The following is an 18,590-nucleotide window of genomic DNA, read 5'->3' as shown; positions in this document are numbered from 1 at the left end:
GTGCTGGAGACTGCGCTCTCCTCCAGATCATGTCTGTGCTTTCTTCGCATCCATATGAACTCCCCGGACAAAACCTTGTTCTCTAGGTCCTGTTTCTCATCAGGAATTTCCTCGTTTATCTCAGACTCCCCGGCCAAATTTCCCTGTCCCGGGTGTTGATCTTGTGATCGCTGGTACTTTTCATCATCCGTCTCCCCGGACAAATGGTCCTGCAGCAGATTTTGTTCTACCTCTTCACCCTCTTTATCCCGGTCCACAAATGTGACGGTTTTCTTTCGCTTGCTGCTCCCCTGTTCTTTCTGTCCGTAAGAAGTACTGGTTAAAATCTCTTGGGGTATTGAGGATACTAGTTGCTGAACTATTGTCCTACAATCCCTCTCATTCTCTTCGTGCTGTCGTCTGGACGGCATGATCTTCACCTTCTCACTGACTGTTAGCGATGCCACTGCTGCTGTCCACTCGGGGTTCGGGGTCATCTCTGGTCACTTCTCTTTCTAACAATCCCCCTAGCATCCGCATCACTTGTGGTGTGACTTGCACCGTTTTATCCAATAATGAGAGGCTGTTTATATTCATGCGAGAGAGTTCTTGCTGGACCAGGTTCGAGCGCAGCAATAAATCCAAGGGGACCGGGTCCTCCTTGGACAGGATCTTTATCTCGGCTGCTTTCTCTACAGGTAACTCAGGGTGCCCTGGAATTGGATGTCCAGACTTATCCAACCATCTCGTCAAGGGAAGCGCTTCATAAGTTTCCTTGTCCAGAAACGAGAATCCCTCTTTTATTTCCGCCTGATTGGCCTGTTTCTGCTCCAATCTTTCATAGAACTCAGTTTTCTTGCTGAGGCTGTCAGCATTCTGGTGTTTATCACGCATCCTATGTTCGATTATCATATGGTAGCCATCCAGTCTTACTATCCATCTACCAATATAACTCTGATCCATCGTGTAGGTCTTCAACCAGGATAACGCTCTGTTGTCCACGCGTAACTTGTAGGGAGCGCTCCCCAAGTATGCACGGTACTTCTCCACGAAGGTGACTACTGCAAACATTTCTGCTTTTGGTGCGCCATATTTCATCTCTGTGTCACTAAAGACTTTGCTGCCGTATGCAATGGGACGGAGAACTGTTCTTCCGTTCCATTCTTGCTCTTGATGCAAGATTCCTGAGATGGCCACCACCGATGCGTCTGTGTCGAGAACATACATGCCCTTTTCTGTAGGCATGCCTAGCACTGGCGCTTCGCACAGTTCCCGCTTTATGTTCTCGAAAGCAACTTGTGCCTCATCGTTCCATTCGAACTTTTTCCCTTTGTTGCGCATCAGCTTCTGCATCGGGTACACCTTGTCCGCATATCCTTTTATGAATTCTCGGTAGTAATTGGCAAACCCTAGGAAGCTCATGAGCTGTGTGTCCGTTCTGGGAGCTTTCCATGTCAACACTGCTTCCACTGCTTCCGGGTCCGGCCTCACACCATGCCTATCCACCATTCGTCCTAGGTACTTAATCGAGTCCCTAAGGATTTCACATTTCGATGGTTTGCACTTTAATCCTGCTCTTTTCATGCATCCAAAGACCTCATCGAGCCTATCAATGTGGTCTTCCAGGGTCGGTGTCGCTATGACTACGTCATCCACGTAACACATCACGAGATTCCCGTACTTCTTGGTCACTCTCGTCAACGCCTGAGCCATCAGTCTTTGAAAAGTGGCCGTTGCATTGCACAAGCCGAAGGGCATCCTCTTCCACTGGTACAATCCCAATTCGCACGCGAATCCGGTTTTCTCTCTGTCCTTCTTTCGCAGAGGGACCTGCCAGAAGGCAGAACCTAAGTCCAATGTGGTGAAGAACTTGGCATCACCAAGTTTAGATAGGCTCTCATCTATTCGCGGTATCGGGTACGCATATTTTATCGTTTCCGCGTTCAAGTAACGAAAGTCGCAACAAAATCTAAGCTGCCCCCCTTTCTTTTTCGCCATTACTACTCCGCAAGCCCATGGCGATTTCGAGGGTTCTATCATGTCGTTTTCAAGCAACATATCTATTTCCGCTCGGCACGCTTCCGATTTATGTGGCGTCATTCGCCTTGCGCCTTCCCTGTGGGGAACGGCGCCCTCTTCTAGTTCGATTTCGTGTTCGACGAAATTACAGCAACCGATATCCGCCTTATGTTTTGAAAATACATCTGCGTTTCGATTTAGGAGGTCCCGCAATTTTTCGAAATCTCCCTCACCTATTTTCCCTTTTAAATGTTCTGTCTCTGGCAAAACCGGTTTGTCAGATTCTAGTTCATATGACGAGGGGCGTTCCGGAAAATTCGAGCAGCTTGATAAGCCGTCGTCCGTTTCGGATTTCATTGAAAACAATTTATGAATAGATTTTAATTCATTAATCCTCTTTAAAATTTTATCTTTATTGGCATGATAAGGACAGTCTTTCACACTATATTTCTTCAAGTTTTGTGTCTCCTCATAGTCGGTCCTCATCGGCAAAGCGTAGCCAAGCTTCTTTCCACGCTGGATTGAAACCGTGGTGTCCAGTGTGTTCAACAACACACTGACACACAGTCCGTTTCGCATTACCGAGAAGCTCCGGCCTAAAATCACCGAACTCTGACTATTTGGATTCGGTACTAGGCAAACCTGTTTACTATCACTTAACGAATTTAAATTTCTCATTCTAAAAATTGCTACTACAGCTTGTCCTGGTTGTAATTTTACTTTTCTATCCAAAAAAACTGGTACCTTATTTTCGTCTGTTATTATCCTATTAATTGGTCTCTTAACATACTTCCGGTCCGGGTTTCTAATCCGTATCAGACCGTTGTTCAAGTCAATCATCACGTCAAAATTCCTGACAAAATCTCTGCCCAAGATGAATTGGTCGGCGTCGTCCAGATTCTCTACCACCAGGAAGCTCATCCAAAGATCTCGTCCTCCCATGTGAAGGACCGTTATCGGTGTTCTTCCGGCTACGTAGATGGCTCCTCGATTGGCTGCGGCCAGTCGGAGATTCGTTGGAATTAGATCTTCCCGCGTGAAGCCCATTCTTTCCCAAGTCTTTATCGGCATCACACTCACTACCGCTCCTGTGTCCAGAAGCCCTGTGACTCCGATTTTTGTTCCGTTGGTGTCGAGCAGATGTGCTGTCACATCTGCTTCATATCCAATGTGTACTGCGTCTTGTTCCATCATGGCGTCATGGCCTATCCTGCGGACCTTGAGTTCCTCTTCACCCAAATAGATCTGCCCCATTTGGTCATCATCTGTTGTTATATAAGTCCTGGTGTAGATACTGATTCCATCCACGTTCAGCATTATTTGATACGGCCCATAGACCTCCATGTAGCGTCCATGAAGTTTCTTCATGCGAGGGCCACCCGTCGTTAGTAGTGCTCGCACAGCTCTCGACTCGGTGCGTGGCTCCACCTGTCTCAGATAATCTGCATATGTGTCCAAATGCATCAAAGTGAACTCGGATGGTTCACTCAGATTTCTGATCACCTGATGTCCAGCCACTGAGATTATCGACTGTATCTTGCTTCCTTGCGGCATCATGCCGAACCTCTTACCGGAGATCACTTTAAGTTTCATGTTTAGACTGCTTGGTGCTTTCGTTTCTTCAAGCTCCGTTGCTTCGAAGGTATTCAGTTGCTCCTGAAGCTTCTCATTTTCCAGTTCAAGTTTCACTTTTTGTTCGATCTCTTTGGTCACCAATTCCTGCTGTACTCTATTCAGAGCATCCCTTGCGGCTGCCTTATAATCAATCTTGAAGTCGTCAGCCGCAGTTGCCGGTTCCGGCTCACGTGTCTCCCCTGTTACCGCTTGCATTTTCTTTGCCGCCAGCTCTTGAGGTTTATCCTTTCTGCGTGCCTCCGCTTCACTCAAAAGTCGAGCCTTGCTGGCTTTCACTCCTGACAAAGCTTCTTCATGTCTTGGATGCTTGATGTCTGCCACTGCATCCCAGAATTGCGGACAATCTGATTTAAAATGACCTTCCAAGTTGCAAAAGAAACACCTCGGGCCGAATTTCGCAATTACTCCTCTCATGAAATCCTCATGGTCCAACTCTGACGCATCCTCGTCCTCGAGGCTAAAGCCTATTGCTTTCATGCCTTGTTTGTAAGCTGGGCATGCTGACACATGATGGTCCGTTGAACTGCAATTAGCACAAGAGCGTCTCTTGTCCATATCATCCCTCGGTTTGTACCAATTGTTCCCTTGGTTTGCTGGTCCGTTGTTAAAATTGCCATAATTGTTCTTGTAATATCCAGATCTCGAAGGAGGTTTCAACAAAAGATACTCTTTTGATTTGAGCCTCAACTCCTCCGGTGTTGGCGCATTGGTTGATAGTGGTATGTAATGCGTTGCTAGCATCGTACGAAGTTCATCATTTTTCACACCATCGATGAATTTTGAGGCTACGGCCAGGTTCATCCTTCGGTTTGACTCATCCGGTTGGCTGCGTCTTCTCAGCATTTCCAAATCATCGAGAAACTTGTCTATGGTTTCATCCCCTCGTTGCCTCCGTTTCTCGAAGCGCATCATCGCCTGGTGCCCCTGCACCCCTGATCCGAAACGGTTTAACAAGATTTCGAAGATTTTCTCAGCAGTGTCACGTTGATACTGTTTCTTGGCCATGACACAGTTCAGGGCTGTCCCTTCTAAGTTGCTGGTGAGCGCGCTGCATTCCTGTCTCTCCGACAAGTCCTCTTCCTCGAAATGCAGCTTCATTACCTCTATCCAGGTATCAATACAGCCATCAGATTCGTCCTTGTAGCATCTTGGCTTCTTAAAGACTCTTCTGGACTTCTCACTGCGTTCATTGGTTCTAGATAACCTCGTCAGGAATGTCTCCAAAGACCTGTTCAGGGGTTCAAATGCTGTGGCCATTGCCGTAGCATCCCTTGAGTGTCCCGCTTGAGTGTCCTCACACCTCGTCGAAGGCTCTGTGTGCGGTGCATCCCTGCAATCCGAATCACCGTGAGCATTTCCCGCTTGGCCCACATGACTCCTCCTCGGGCTTGCATGCCCCCTGTTGCCGGAATCACTTCTCCCAGTCGCATGTGTGCTTTGCGTTGGTCGTTCGTTAGAGGTTTGTCTGTTCCCTGCTGAACTTGCTCTACTGTTCGGGCCCCATGCTGTATTACCCCTTGTGGCATAGCCTGATGAACTGCCCCTGCCTCTAGTGGATCCATACGTCTTCCTCCTTTGATGTTCATTGAAGTTCACCCTCTGTTCCCTGCTGGGACCTCCCGAGTTCGGTTCTCCTTCTTTTGGTCCACTCTTGCTGCTTAGTAGCCCGTCCAACCTATCCATGATAGCCTGAGTTCGCCTCTCCATCATCGCGTCTATCTTTGTGTCAAGAGTCCCAAGAGACTGCTCTTGTTGAATTCTTAACTTCTCCATGTCGGCTCTTAAGCGTAACTCCCTCTGTTCCGCCTCTCTTGTCATTCGCGACAAGTTCCTCGTCATATGTTCGTCCGTTCTTTCTTTCAAGCGTTTTTCGCTCCTGCCAACTTCTTGTCTATTGCGGTTTATTTCTTCCCGCAGACTTTCTCTTTCAATGTGAACTGCCCTTTCTAGTTCACTCATTCTTATTGAAATCTGTTCATTTTGTTCTCCTAAACTGTCCACTATGTTGTTTAAGGCTTCTTCTAGTGCTGCCCCGTTATCCACGAGTGGCGTCACTAGTGGCGGTGTAACCCTGTCGGTCCCAGGTAGCTTCGTGCTGGTCGAGATCCGGGCCTTGACTCTCTGTCTCGACGTCTTCCCATTATCTATTTCAGGATCCGCTAACGCGTTGCCTAGCCCTCTGGTTCTACTCTCTCCAGTTTGTAGCTCCGAACTTGCCCTAATCGCGAAGTCTTTTGACTGGCCCGGTGTGTTTGCCTCTTTGCTTATCGTTGTCACTACACCAAATTTGTCCATGGTTCCAGTCTCTCTTCCGACGTGTGCCTCACTCTCCTGGATCGAACTATTGAGGCTGACTTGAGTTCCAAAGTCCCCTTGCTCCTCTTCATCCTCTTCCTCCTGGGACTCACCATCGTTTCCTGCTCCTCCTCCCATGCTGAATGGAAAGATGTTTCCAAAGGTGTTCTTCATTCTTTCTGAGAACGATGATAACGTTGTTTGTTTCCCAGTTCCGCTTGCCATCATAGTGTTGTATGTCGGCGATCTTCTAGTTGCCGCTACTTCAGTTGAGATGTCGGACAGTTCCGACATCTCTTCTCGATCCAATGTCCCGGTGGAAGTGGCAAAATCATGGCCTTGTTCTACCGGGGTAGATTCACTCGCCAGCCTTCTGCCTCTCCCTTCCAGTCCATTTACTTCCTGGTTGTCGTTCATGGTATGGTCCGTATTGACCTCCACTTCTAACAGTTCTTTTCGCTCTTCTGAGGTCTTCTGACTTCTCGTTTCAACCATTCTGCCTGAAACCGTCCCTTTTTTATCAGACCGGGATCGCATGATCCAATCCACAAAAGGATCGGTCATCGTCTTTCTCTGCTCCTCAGGTATGAATTTCCTAGAGCTATTACCTCGTTTTGGTATCCTTGACTTGTCTAGACTCATTCTCTATTTGTCACTTTCTAATGCCTATTCTTGACTCAATTGCTAGAGACCTTATAGTTTTATTAACAATAATAATGACACAACACAATAAATTTCACCAGATTCTATTAAATAGTGACCACAAATCCCTGTATGTTATCATAGTACAGTTTGTATAAAATTTATTCACACTAACCGATTATCGGTCCAAAGATTTGGAAAATAGCACAATATGAAGTTATCAGTCAATTTAAAAGATAGTGTATTCACTACCCAATCAAGCACAGTTTACGTTGATTTAAAATAAAAAACAAAAAAAATATATTGACACAATATGAATGTATATAAAAAAACGTATGTGTCTTGTACTCTTAGTCGGTCGCAGTACAATAGTCGAACCTGTCTTTTAAAGAAAAAGCTTTCCCTGCTCGGTGCTGCACCAAACAGATAAAACTTTGAAGGCAGTAATTTTCTCAAGTGGGCGTCTATTGCACCCACCGAGTACTGTGTTACCTATCTGCCTTCGGACTGCCCGAGCTAGACCTACTAAAATCCTCAGGGCAGTCACTTTTCCCAAAAACGTATTATGTTTCAATCCACACCAACGAATCACGCTCTTTTTAATTTAGACTTAGCGTCGCGAATATCCGAGTTCGGACCTGTTTTGTATTAGTCTGGTTCCTATTGAAAGGCAAGTTACCAGTGCAGTCACTGATACCTAGCCTGTGTGTTAATAACCTAATACCTCTCACTTTTTAGTCTTTCTTTCGTCTACCTAAGTCCTTAATAAAATAATACCCCTCCGGATTGGAACAAATTGGACCCTTCCGGACTAACAAAATCTAGACCCCTCCGGATTGGGACCCCTCTGAGTTGGTTAATATAAGACCCCTCCGGATTTGGACCCCTCCGAATTAGCAACTATAAGACCCCTCCGGATTCGGACCCCTCCTAACTTGAAAAAACTTTGACCCCTCCGGATTGGGAGCCCTCCGGTTTTGTAAAAGTAGCTTTTCGGAGATTTCCTTTTTTCAACCTATACCCCTCCGGATACGTTCTCCGATGCAATTATGCTCTTTCAATTAACTGGGAAGGGTATGTACTACCTTCCTAGACCCTTCCGGATTGAAGTTAAGCCTCTTATTTGACAATTCACACTAACGGTGAAGGGTCTTATTACTCGCCTAACTTCGGCTCGATTAAGGTTTTGCTGTGCCTTTAGCCTTCCCTTTTCGTCTAGAACAGCCTAAAGTTACTTTATTCAACCGCTATCACCTTTTAGTAGGGGTACAAGGGCTTTTCTAAAAGAAATTTGTAAAACGTGAAGGGTGTACCCTTCCAAATTGAGGAATTTGCTAAAAACAATCTCAAAAAATTTTCACGCTTCCTTTTCCGAAAAACTTTTGTTCCTATCAGTAAGCTCAGCTAATTTCTGATCTATTGGTACCAAGATCAACTCAATATGCCCATTAGTTCCAAAGTTATTAACCAAAACGTCTTTTTTCTAAACTCAAAAATTTTTCTCTCTTGAAAGTTCCGCCTAACTTTTTCCGCAAATCAGGTCCTTTCGACCTAAAAATTATTGATCCGAGCTCAGAAGGCCTATACTCTTCTAGTTCAATGCAAAAGACCCGATCTAAAACGCTTTTGCTGAAAAAATTTGCGAAAAACTATGCTACCTAAGGCTTTTGGGAAACGGGTCTTAAAACCTGTAGATTCACTAGTGGACGTTGTCCGAACAACTATTTTTACTGTTGTAACTCAAAAATTTCAAAAAAATTTCTAAATTTATAGTGTTTCGTTTTCTCAAAAATCACGAAATTTCGATTTTCGGTACCAAAATAGTTCCAACCACTCTCGAACTTAACTTAACCGGTTCTATCTATTATGGTAGTGCAGTTACGATGTAACACACTGACTTCGCGCTTTTTTCCGTTTCAAACAATATCGATGTTTCAAAAATCGCGACTTGTGGGGGGATCAAAATATCGCTATTTTGACCCTAAAAACCGGTCTGTTTTCGTTGTTTTTCACTGAAAAACGATATAAGACTATTAATATAGGCTATATAAGTAATAATATTAGTAATACTATACCCCTCCGGGTTTGTTTAATATCCGAATTAAGGTGCTTAACTCGGATATTCGCAGTTCGGTGAAGGGTCACTACAGTGCAGCACTGTCGAGCCCCCCACAGATTACTATCTTAATTTTTGTACCAAAAGGGCTACAAAACTTGTTAACGATACCCAACAGTCGATTGTTATCGTCGTTGAGCCTCTTCTTGTTGCTCCTTGTACTGCTTGCCGGATCAGTCTTCTCCCAAGACCCTTCCGAATTGAGCGCAAATCAGCTGACCCCTCCGGATTGAGCGCAATTTATCATTAACGTGCTTAAATGCTCAAATAACCCTACAGTACAAGCCTCACAAACGGGCTACAAAACTGATCGTAACGATCCTGACTGATATAAATGCCTGTAACAACAATATATCTATCAACAACAAACGGGGGGGTTGGATCACATCTTGTCTGGGGGGATGATTTCTACTGATTTTCTACTTTTTTACTGTTTTTGGTTTTTTTCGGCAATTTTTTATGTTTTTTGTTTTTCTTGGGTACTATACTACTTTTTGTTTGGTTTTACTTATATCTTTAAGTGTTTTTGGTCACAAACCACCCAGGGGATGAGGGGTTCGCGATTCCCCCCACCCTTCCTGGTTCGTGAATTTTCGGTCTTAACTAGGTTAAAAAACTATTCACGGCAATCAGGAAGGCTTCCGCGTTCCGAACTACCCTTCCGCCCCCGCGGTTTAGGCCTATTAAGGGCGTTAATGTGAGCATCCGCTCGGCGCGGAGTGCTCGTTAACGGTTCTGCCGGTCATGATGTTAAAAAAGAATAACACCCAGGAGCGCCATAAAAACATACATGTAACATTCGCCCGGAAGATACATATCGACGGAAAACAAAACTAAGTCTTAAGACGACTGGCTAACGTCTAAGCAGAGCTTTGCATGCTTTTCACCGTCTCTACCAAGCCAGTACTTTTCGGTGGTCTTTTCTAACATCGGGTCGACAAAGACGTTACTGCCTTCGGCTTCGGTCAAAACACTCAAATTAACTAGATTACATGCAGAAATAGTAAGCTCATGGCTGGGTCTCAGTATCCCCAGACCACGAGGTCACTCCAAAAAACAGGGCTACTACTTATTGTATTACTATTGTTTTTGTTCAGTAGATAAAAATCATCATCTCCATCGAAGATGGATCAACCCTTTCCCCCAACTCCTAGCTTCTCATCCCTATCAAAATGAATCCAGATATTAATTAAATTCAAGTCAGGACATGACAGGAAGCTAAAAATTTAAGCAACAGGATAAAAGTTTCAGTTCCTTTACCCTTCCGGATTGATGAATCCGCTGGATCAAGCTCGCTAATCCTGATTTTCTCTTAATCCGGAAGGCCGTCTCTCACCCTTCACCGTTGTTCGCAACGGCCTTGCAACTATTGTAGCAGCACAATAGTTGCAACTCGGAGTGTTCTTCTGTTACTCTGTAACTCGTTGTTGTTTTCCGATCTCAATTTCGTTGTTGTTGCCAGCGCAGCTAATGTTGTTCTCTTTTTCTTTCTCGTTTTTGTCAAAATGGCCGTTTCTGACGTTTCTCAGAAATATGACGTCATAATTCGAATTTTTGAAATTTTAAAATACCAGAATATTCTAGCCCTCACCGTTTGGCCAATCGTTCCAACAACGTTCTTAATTCTTAATAATCATCAATCCGGAAGGCTTACTGCTAAAAATTCGAAGTCTGCGTAAATTGCATTTTGGCCATTCTGGTCGAATGTCACATCTTTTCATCATTTCACCCAGTCAAAAAACCCTTAGAATTTCATACATTGTAGAAGTGCCAACTACATTGATGAAGTATCAACAAGTCAACAAAACTAAACGTTTGAAATTTCCCTTTTAACAAAAATTATTTCAATATCTGTGCCAGTCGGTCATATTTGGAAGTTTGACCTTGAGGAACACGAACTACGTAATTTTGGGAGGAAATTTAATTTTTCAAAAATTCGAAACGAGCCTGTCATGCTCAACTTTCTCGCGAAAACTGAAAATCTCAGAAATAGAAGATCAGAACATCCGATTTACAATCGCGGGAAAGTACTTGAAAAAGCAGCGGGAAATTGCTATTCGCAATTTCCAGATACAAAATAAACGCGAGTAGAGCCGTTTTATCCTGAAATAGGAGAAGAAACGATTGCGAAAGAAGAATACAATTGTGACATTCGACCAGAAAGCACCAAAATACAGATTCAACAGATTCGAAATTTTAGCAGCTAACCTTCCGAATTGACGGTTTGAAGATATTAACAACGTTATTGGGACGATTAGTCAAACGGTGAAGGTCAAGATATTCTGGTATTTTAAAATTTTAAAAATTCGAAGTGATGACGTAATAATTCTGAGAAGCGTCAAAAACGGCCATTTTAGAGAAGAAAACTGAAATGAAACACAACAACATTAGTTGCGATAGCGATAACAACGAGAATTGTGATTGGAAAACAACAACAAATTGCAGAAGTAGCAGTGACCGTTCCGAGTTGCAACTATTGTGTCGCTACAATAGTTGCAAGGCCGTTGCGAACAACGGTGAAGGGTGAAAGACAGCCTTCCGGAAGGAGAATAACAGTCTTATTTCCCCGGATTCAAGAATCCGGAGAGGTCTCGGGACTGGAACTTTTATCATCTTATACAAACTTTTAGCTTCCCTATTATGTCCTGAATTGAATTTAATTAACATCTGAACTCATTTTGCCAGGATGAGAAGCTAGGAAATGGGGGAAAGGGTTGATCCATCTTCGATGGAGATGATGATTTTTATCTACTGAACAAAAACAATCATAATTCAATAAATAGTAGTTGCCCTGATTTTAGGAGTGATCTCGTGGTCTGGGGATACTGAGACCCAGCCATGAGCTCACTATTTCTGCATGTAATCTAGTTAATTTGAGTGTTTTGACCGAAGCCGAAAGCAGTAACGCTTTTGTCGACCCGATGTTAGAAAGACTACCGAAAGTACTGGCTTGGTAGAGGCGGTGAAAAGCATGTAGAGCTCTGTTTAGACGTTGGCCAGTCGTCTTAGAACCTAGCTTTATTTTTCGTCGATATGTATCTTGCGGGCGAATGTTACAAATTATTCGAGCTGAACTAGAGTGAACCCTCAGTGGAAAGGTGGACAGCTGGGGTGTCCCAATGGTTCAGACCAAAACTTCAATTCTATAGTCAAAATTTATTTCCTTTACTGAAACTAATTAGCATAAAACTTCTCAAGTTATCATACTTAATTCTCGAGTTGCTTACTGGTTTAGCTACTCCAATTCTTGAGTGTGCTGATATGTGAGTACCAAATTTAGTTTTCTCGAGTGTGTTTTTTGATTGTTATGTTGAGGTAAGGAGAGTTTTAGGTTGATCCATCTGAAATGGATCAAAGTTCCACTGTCTAATAAAAAGTAACTGTGCGGATTGTTCCGACCCTGTTTTTTGGGTATTTTGAGACCTAAACTTGGGGACGTTCTTATTTTCTAGAGTGGGTGGTATTTTGGTAGTGGCCTTCAAGCTGTAACGGGTTTTTAGTCTCATGTCGCAAGCGAACCGAATTGGCTCCGACCGTTTTGAGTGTGCCAGTCGGTCATATCTGGAAGTTTGACCTTGAGGAAAACGAAATACGTAGGTTTGGGATGAAGTTTAATTTTTCGAAATTTCGAATTGAGCCTGTCATGCTCAACTTTCTCGCGACAACTGAAAACATCAGAATTTCCTTTGATTGGAATGCTGTCATGCTCAACTTTCTCGCGACAACTGAAAACATCAGAAATAAATCAGAACGACCGAATCGCAATTGCGGGAAAGTGGCAGAAAAAACAGCGGGAAATTGCTATTCGCAATTTCCGAGATTCTAGTAAAAAAACACGAGAGTAGAGCTGTCCTATCTTGATATAAGAGACAGAGTGATTACGAAAGAACATCGAAATTCAGCTGAACCAGAGTGAACCTTCAGAGGAAAGGTAGACAACTGAAGTCTCCCAACGGTTCAGACCCCAACACTATATTCTCAAGTTAAAACTCATTTCCTTTGATTGGAATTCATTGATAGCAAACTTCTCGAGTTATATTCAATCATATTTATGCTAGAGCTACTAATTAGCTTAATTACTCTGATTCTCAAGTGTGCTGCTATGTGAGTACCTAATTTAATTTTCCCGAGTGTATTTTGTGATAATTATGTTGAGATAAGGCGAGTTTTAGGTGCCCGAAAAGGTGCCCGAGTGTGGGGCGTTGTAAAGGATTTTCAGATAGCTTGCAACTTAGCTGGACCATTAGGAGACGTTACTGGAACAGGTGACCAGACGAGTGGGAAAGTGGTTCACAGGGACTTAGCTGGACCATTAGGAGACTTGACTGGAACAGGTGACCAGCCAAGTGGGAAAGTGGTTCACAGGGACTTAATTGGACCATTAGGAGACTTGACTGGAACAGGCGACCAGCCAAGTGGGAAAGTGGTGTTAGTGATCAGGGGCAAGACAAGTCAAGGAAACAACCAGCACGGAATCAGAGCAATAAGAGAGGACGGGGGTGTTCTCAAGTTGGACAAACGGGTATCGTTAAAATCCACATTACACTATAGGAAATAAGTGTAAAGTTGGATAAGCGGAAACCCATTGTTTTGAGGAAGTTTTTACTCAAGCAGGCCTGGAAACAGGTCTACGGTTTTGTCTCGAGATGTTTAGCACGCGGCGCTTAAGGGAATTTTCGGCTTAAGAGGGGGGCTAAAGAGGGGGGAGGTTAGAAGGGGGGCTGGTTAGGTTAGAGGTTGATGGTTGTAAAGTGTAAAAAGGGGGGACTCATTAGAGTAACTAATTGATCGGCATCGTCGATTTAGTTACATTAGATTCTCACACGCGTCGGTTATAAGAAGCGGATATCCAAATTTAACATCGAATTAAGGTGGGTACCCTGGTCGGATCGGTAGAGGGGAACGGAAATAGACAGTTTTTGTGATACCCCATAAGATCGCTAGCAGGGGGGAGGAAAACGCGTGGCAATAGGGTACCAGACGTTTTTTTCGGCAAACAGTTGACATCTGTCAGCTTTGAATTTTAGGTGGGTTCATCTCTTTGTTTTTATAATTTTTCCTGTAAATTTTTACGCTTTGGTGAGAATTTGTTATTGGTATTTGAACGAACAGGTGATCACAAAATACCTGCGAAGAAGTTGCGTTTCAAATTGCCTGAAACAACGAAAGGGAGAGAAATACAGGGGGGTCAGTATTTGAAGCTTTTGGCCATTAAGATAGGGTTTTTGGGAAAATTTTTACTAGAGCTCAAGTGGTGGTACACGATACAGTGGTTCAAGAGTCCCCACAACGAAGAGGAAGAAATCCTACTATCCAGACACTTGGTGACAAGTCTTGGGACAGTACCGAAGAAGTCTTGGGACAGTGCAGTCTGGGGACGGTCTTGGAGAAGTGCAGTCTTGGGACAGTCTTGGGACAGTGCAGTCTTGGGACAGTCTTGGGACAGTCTTGGGCCAGAGCAGTCTTGGTACGGTCTTGGGACAGTACAGTCTTGGGACGGTACGGTCTTGGGACAGTGCAGTCTTGGGACAGTGCGGTCTTGGGACGGTGCAGTCTTGGGACGGTGCAGACTTGGGACGGTGCGGTCTTGGGACACTGGTTTTGGGACAGTGGTCTTGGGACAGTGGTCTTGGGACAGAGCTACTAATTAGCTTAATTACTCTGATTCTCAAGTGTGCTGCTATGTGAGTACCTAATTTAATTTTCCCGAGTGTATTTTGTGATAATTATTTTGAGATAAGGCGAATTTTAGGTGCCCGAAAAGGTGCTTGAGTGTGGGGCGTTGTAAAGGATTTTCAGATAGCTTGCAACTTAGCTGGACCATTAGGAGACGTGACTGGAACAGGTGACCAGACGAGTGGGAAAGTGGTTCACAGGGACTTAGCTGGACCATTAGGAGACTTGACTGGAACAGGTGACCAGCCAAGTGGGAAAGTGGTTCACAGGGACTTAATTGGACCATTAGGAGACTTGACTGGAACAGGCGACCAGCCAAGTGGGAAAGTGGTGCTAGTGATCAGGGGCAAGACAAGTCAAGGAAACAACCAGCACGGAATCAGAGCAACAAGAGAGGACGGGGTGTTCTCAAGTTGGACAAACGGGTATCGTTAAAATCCACATTACATTATAGGAAATAAGTGTAAAGTTGGATAAGCGGAACCCCATTGTTTTGAGGAAGTTTTTACTCAAGCAGGCCTGGAAACAGGTCTACGGTTTTGTCTCGAGTTGTTTCGCACCCGGCGCTTAAGGGAATTTTCGGCTTAAGAGGGGGGCTAAAGAGGGGGGAGGTTAGAAGGGGGGGGGCTGGTTAGGTTAGAGGTTGATGGTTGTAAAGTGTAAAAAGGGGGGACACATTAGAGTAACTAATTGATCGGCATCGTCGATTTAGTTACATTAGATTCTCACACGCGTCGGTTATAAGAAGCGGATATCTAAATTTAACATCGAATTAAGGTGGGTACCCTGGTCGGATCGGTAGAGGGGAACGGAAATAGACAGTTTTTGTGATACCCCATAAGATCGCTAGCAGGGGGGAGGAAAACGCGTGGCAATAGGGTACCAGACGTTTTTTTCGGCAAAAAGTTGACATCTGTCAGCTTTGAATTTTAGGTGGGTTCATCTCTTTGTTTTTATAATTTTTCCTGTAAATTTTTACGCTTTGGTGAGAATTTGTTATTGGTATTTGAACGAACAGGTGATCACAAAATACCTGCGAAGAAGTTGCGTTTCAAATTGCCTGAAACAACGAAAGGGAGAGAAATACAGGGGGGTCAGTATTTGAAGCTTTTGGCCATTAAGATAGGGTTTTTGGGAAAATTTTTACTAGAGCTCAAGTGGTGGTACACGATACAGTGGTTCAAGAGTCCCCACAACGAAGAGGAAGAAATCCTACTATCCAGACACTTGGTGACAAGTCTTGGGACAGTACCGAAGAAGTCTTGGGACAGTGCAGTCTGGGGACGGTCTTGGAGAAGTGCAGTCTTGGGACAGTCTTGGGACAGTGCAGTCTTGGGACAGTCTTGGGCCAGAGCAGTCTTGGTACGGTCTTGGGACAGTACAGTCTTGGGACGGTACGGTCTTGGGACAGTGCAGCCTTGGGACAGTGCGGTCTTGGGACGGTGCAGAATTGGGACGGTGCGGTCTTGGGACACTGGTTTTGGGACAGTGGTCTTGGGACAGTGGTCTTGGGACACTAGTCTTGGGACAGTAGTCTTGCGACAGTGGTCTTGGGACAGTAGTCTTGGGACAGTAGTCTTGGGACACTAGTCTTGGGACAGTAGTCTTGGGACAGTAGTCTTGGGACACTAGTCTTGGGACAGTAGTCTTGGGACAGTAGCCTTGAGACAGTAGTCTTGTGACAGTGGTCTTGGGACACTAGTCTTGGGACAGTAGTCTTGGGACAGTAGTCTTGGGACAGTAGTCTTGGGACACTAGTCTTGGGACAGTAGTCTTGGGACAGTAGTCTTGGGGCAAGGGTCTTGGGACAGTGGTCTTGGGACGCTAACAAGAAGTCTTGGGACAGTAGAGAGAAAGCTTGGGACAGTACGTAGAGGTGTTGGGACAGCACGAAGAAGTGTAGTGACGGTACCAAAGGGTCTTAAGACAGGTCGAGATAACTAAATCAAAAGCAATAGGACTAGTCCGAACGTTAAATCGTGATAGATCAGATTCTGTTGGGATCACTAATTGGTAAAATTTTAATAAACCTTATAGGAACGTTTTTTTTTATTATTATTATATTCATTATCAAAAATTTTTATTCCTAGAATAGGATTTTGTAAATAGTAATATTGTAAATAGAATCAATTGTATATAAAAATCATGAGACAGAGCAGGGTACCGATAGCGGAAAAAAGAGCTACAGAATCAAAGACAACATATAATTCGTCGCTACGAAAAATGACATCGGTTGGCCCAAGAATAACAAAGAAGAATTTTTCAGTTAGCATGGTCAACACAAGGAGTACTAGAGAGAACAAGACAAAAGAGGGCTCGGAAGGGAAACAAGCGGAACCCGCAAACGAGATTGACCTAGAAACACCAGACCAGAGTGTGGATGAGGTGGAGAAGAAGACGACGGAGTCAACACCGATGCCGAATGCAGAGGAAACAAATCAAATGTCGATGGAGTTCTCGCCGATAGACACTGTGAAGGACACAACAGGCAACACGCCAGATACGGTAAAGGACGAGTCTCAAGCAAAAAGAACGTAATTTACTGAAAGGTTGGCAATGATGGTCGGGATGAAATCAAGAGACATAGTGACAGAGGAACCGAAAGCCGTTAAAGGCAAAACATTCGGAACAGTTTCCACGAAAACGACAGAGACCAACCAAGACGAAGCAGCAGCCAACAACAGGGCAACAGCTGACCATGAAACAACAACTTCTCTTGAGCTGGGCGATCTGATGGCGAAGCGAGATCAGATCGACAAGAGACTAAAGCACAGCGAAAAGAGTAGAGAGGTGATAAAGAAGGAAATAAGATACAACAAACACGAGTACCTGGACAACAATTTCAATCTGGCGAAAGCGACAGAGGAAAAGCTTCAGCAGATGTCAGACAAAGTAGATGCCACTGACGGAGAGCGAGGCAAGAACATCAAAAAAGACATACAAGAGATGAAGCAACGGTATGACGCAGTGAACAGCCAGTTGGGGAGTCTGAAAACGAGAATGGACACAATGAGTAGGGACCAGGCTGAGAGTTCATGTGCAATACAGGCAAAACTAGACGCCATCTTGAGAAACTCTACGTCACAGGACAGGCCGGCGGCGGATCGAACGCAAGGCAACAGAGTCGACTTCATGGGAACCCCAACGGAACAAACGGCAATCAACACCGTTACCATTACCCCGGAATGCGGCGAGCACAGCACCGGGGGAGCCAAAGCAATTATGATAAGTGGAACAGCAAATACGACGAGTGGTCCAGGAGATTCCACCACTCACAATAACGTGGGACAGGATGCTATGACGTGGGCAAGCACCTGGGAAATGATGAACAGGACACTAGAAGCCTTCGCCACGAGGAACACTGACTCGAGTGACAGAGGACGTGGCAAATCCAGGAAAACTTTCAAAAAGCCGAAAGAATTCAAAGATGATTCAAACAGAGCATTGATACTTGGGTAGAAGTCATGAGATTACATTTAGAACAAGACAACTTGAACGACAAGAGACAAGCCTACACAGTGATACTCAGCAACTTAGAAGGCCCGGCGTTGAAATGCGTAGTTGCGAAGAAGGGAGAGGAACGCGACACTGCGGATAAAATCTTCGAGATATTGTTGAATCGATTCGGGTCAGGCATGAAGGGTCATCAAGCGATGATGCGATTTGAAAACAGAAGGCAAAGGGACGATGAATCGATTGATCGGTTCCTAGATGATCGCGAGAGCTTGAGACGAAGAAGTGATCCTGAAGAGTCAACGAGCAGAAGAAACTTTAGCATCGCCTCAAAGTTCATTGATGGGGTAAAAAGTGATGACTTGAGAACAATGTTAGCAACGTACTATACATTGTCGAAAGACAATGCACCGACTCCAGAAGAGATGAGACAGAAGTCAAGAGAGTACATGCTAATGAAACCCAAGAAATACTCATATTCGGATAACAGGAATATGCAAGGGGGGAGTCAACCACAAAGGTCGTCATGGTATAAGCCTAGAGATGACATGGACAAACGTAGATCATGCGCAAACTGCGGGTCAGCTGATCATCACGTGGCGGATTGCACAACATACAAGCAGGGCGTGAAGAGTCTGGGATATGCACCAGATGAGGAATATATGAGCTAGATGGAGGAACACGAGTACTATAGTGGCATAATCATCAAAATAGGTGCAAGATGCTTCTTGTGCAATCAGGAGGGGCACTTCAGGATGGACTGTCCTTTGTTTTG

General features: G+C 44.5%; 1 protein-coding gene across 1 annotated transcript in view; it reads left to right on the top strand.

The window, feature by feature from the left end:
- The window catches only part of LOC134840763 (glycogen phosphorylase-like), a 428,033-nt gene that overhangs the window by 226,681 nt on the left and 182,762 nt on the right, over positions 1 to 18,590 (top strand). The window lies entirely within an intron of this gene.

Source organism: Symsagittifera roscoffensis, chromosome 2 (assembly GCF_963678635.1).
Source record: "Symsagittifera roscoffensis chromosome 2, txSymRosc1.1, whole genome shotgun sequence".
NCBI lineage: Eukaryota > Metazoa > Xenacoelomorpha > Acoela > Convolutidae > Symsagittifera > Symsagittifera roscoffensis.
Note: the sequence above shows the minus strand (reverse complement) of the source record. Positions and strands in the feature narration are given on the sequence as shown.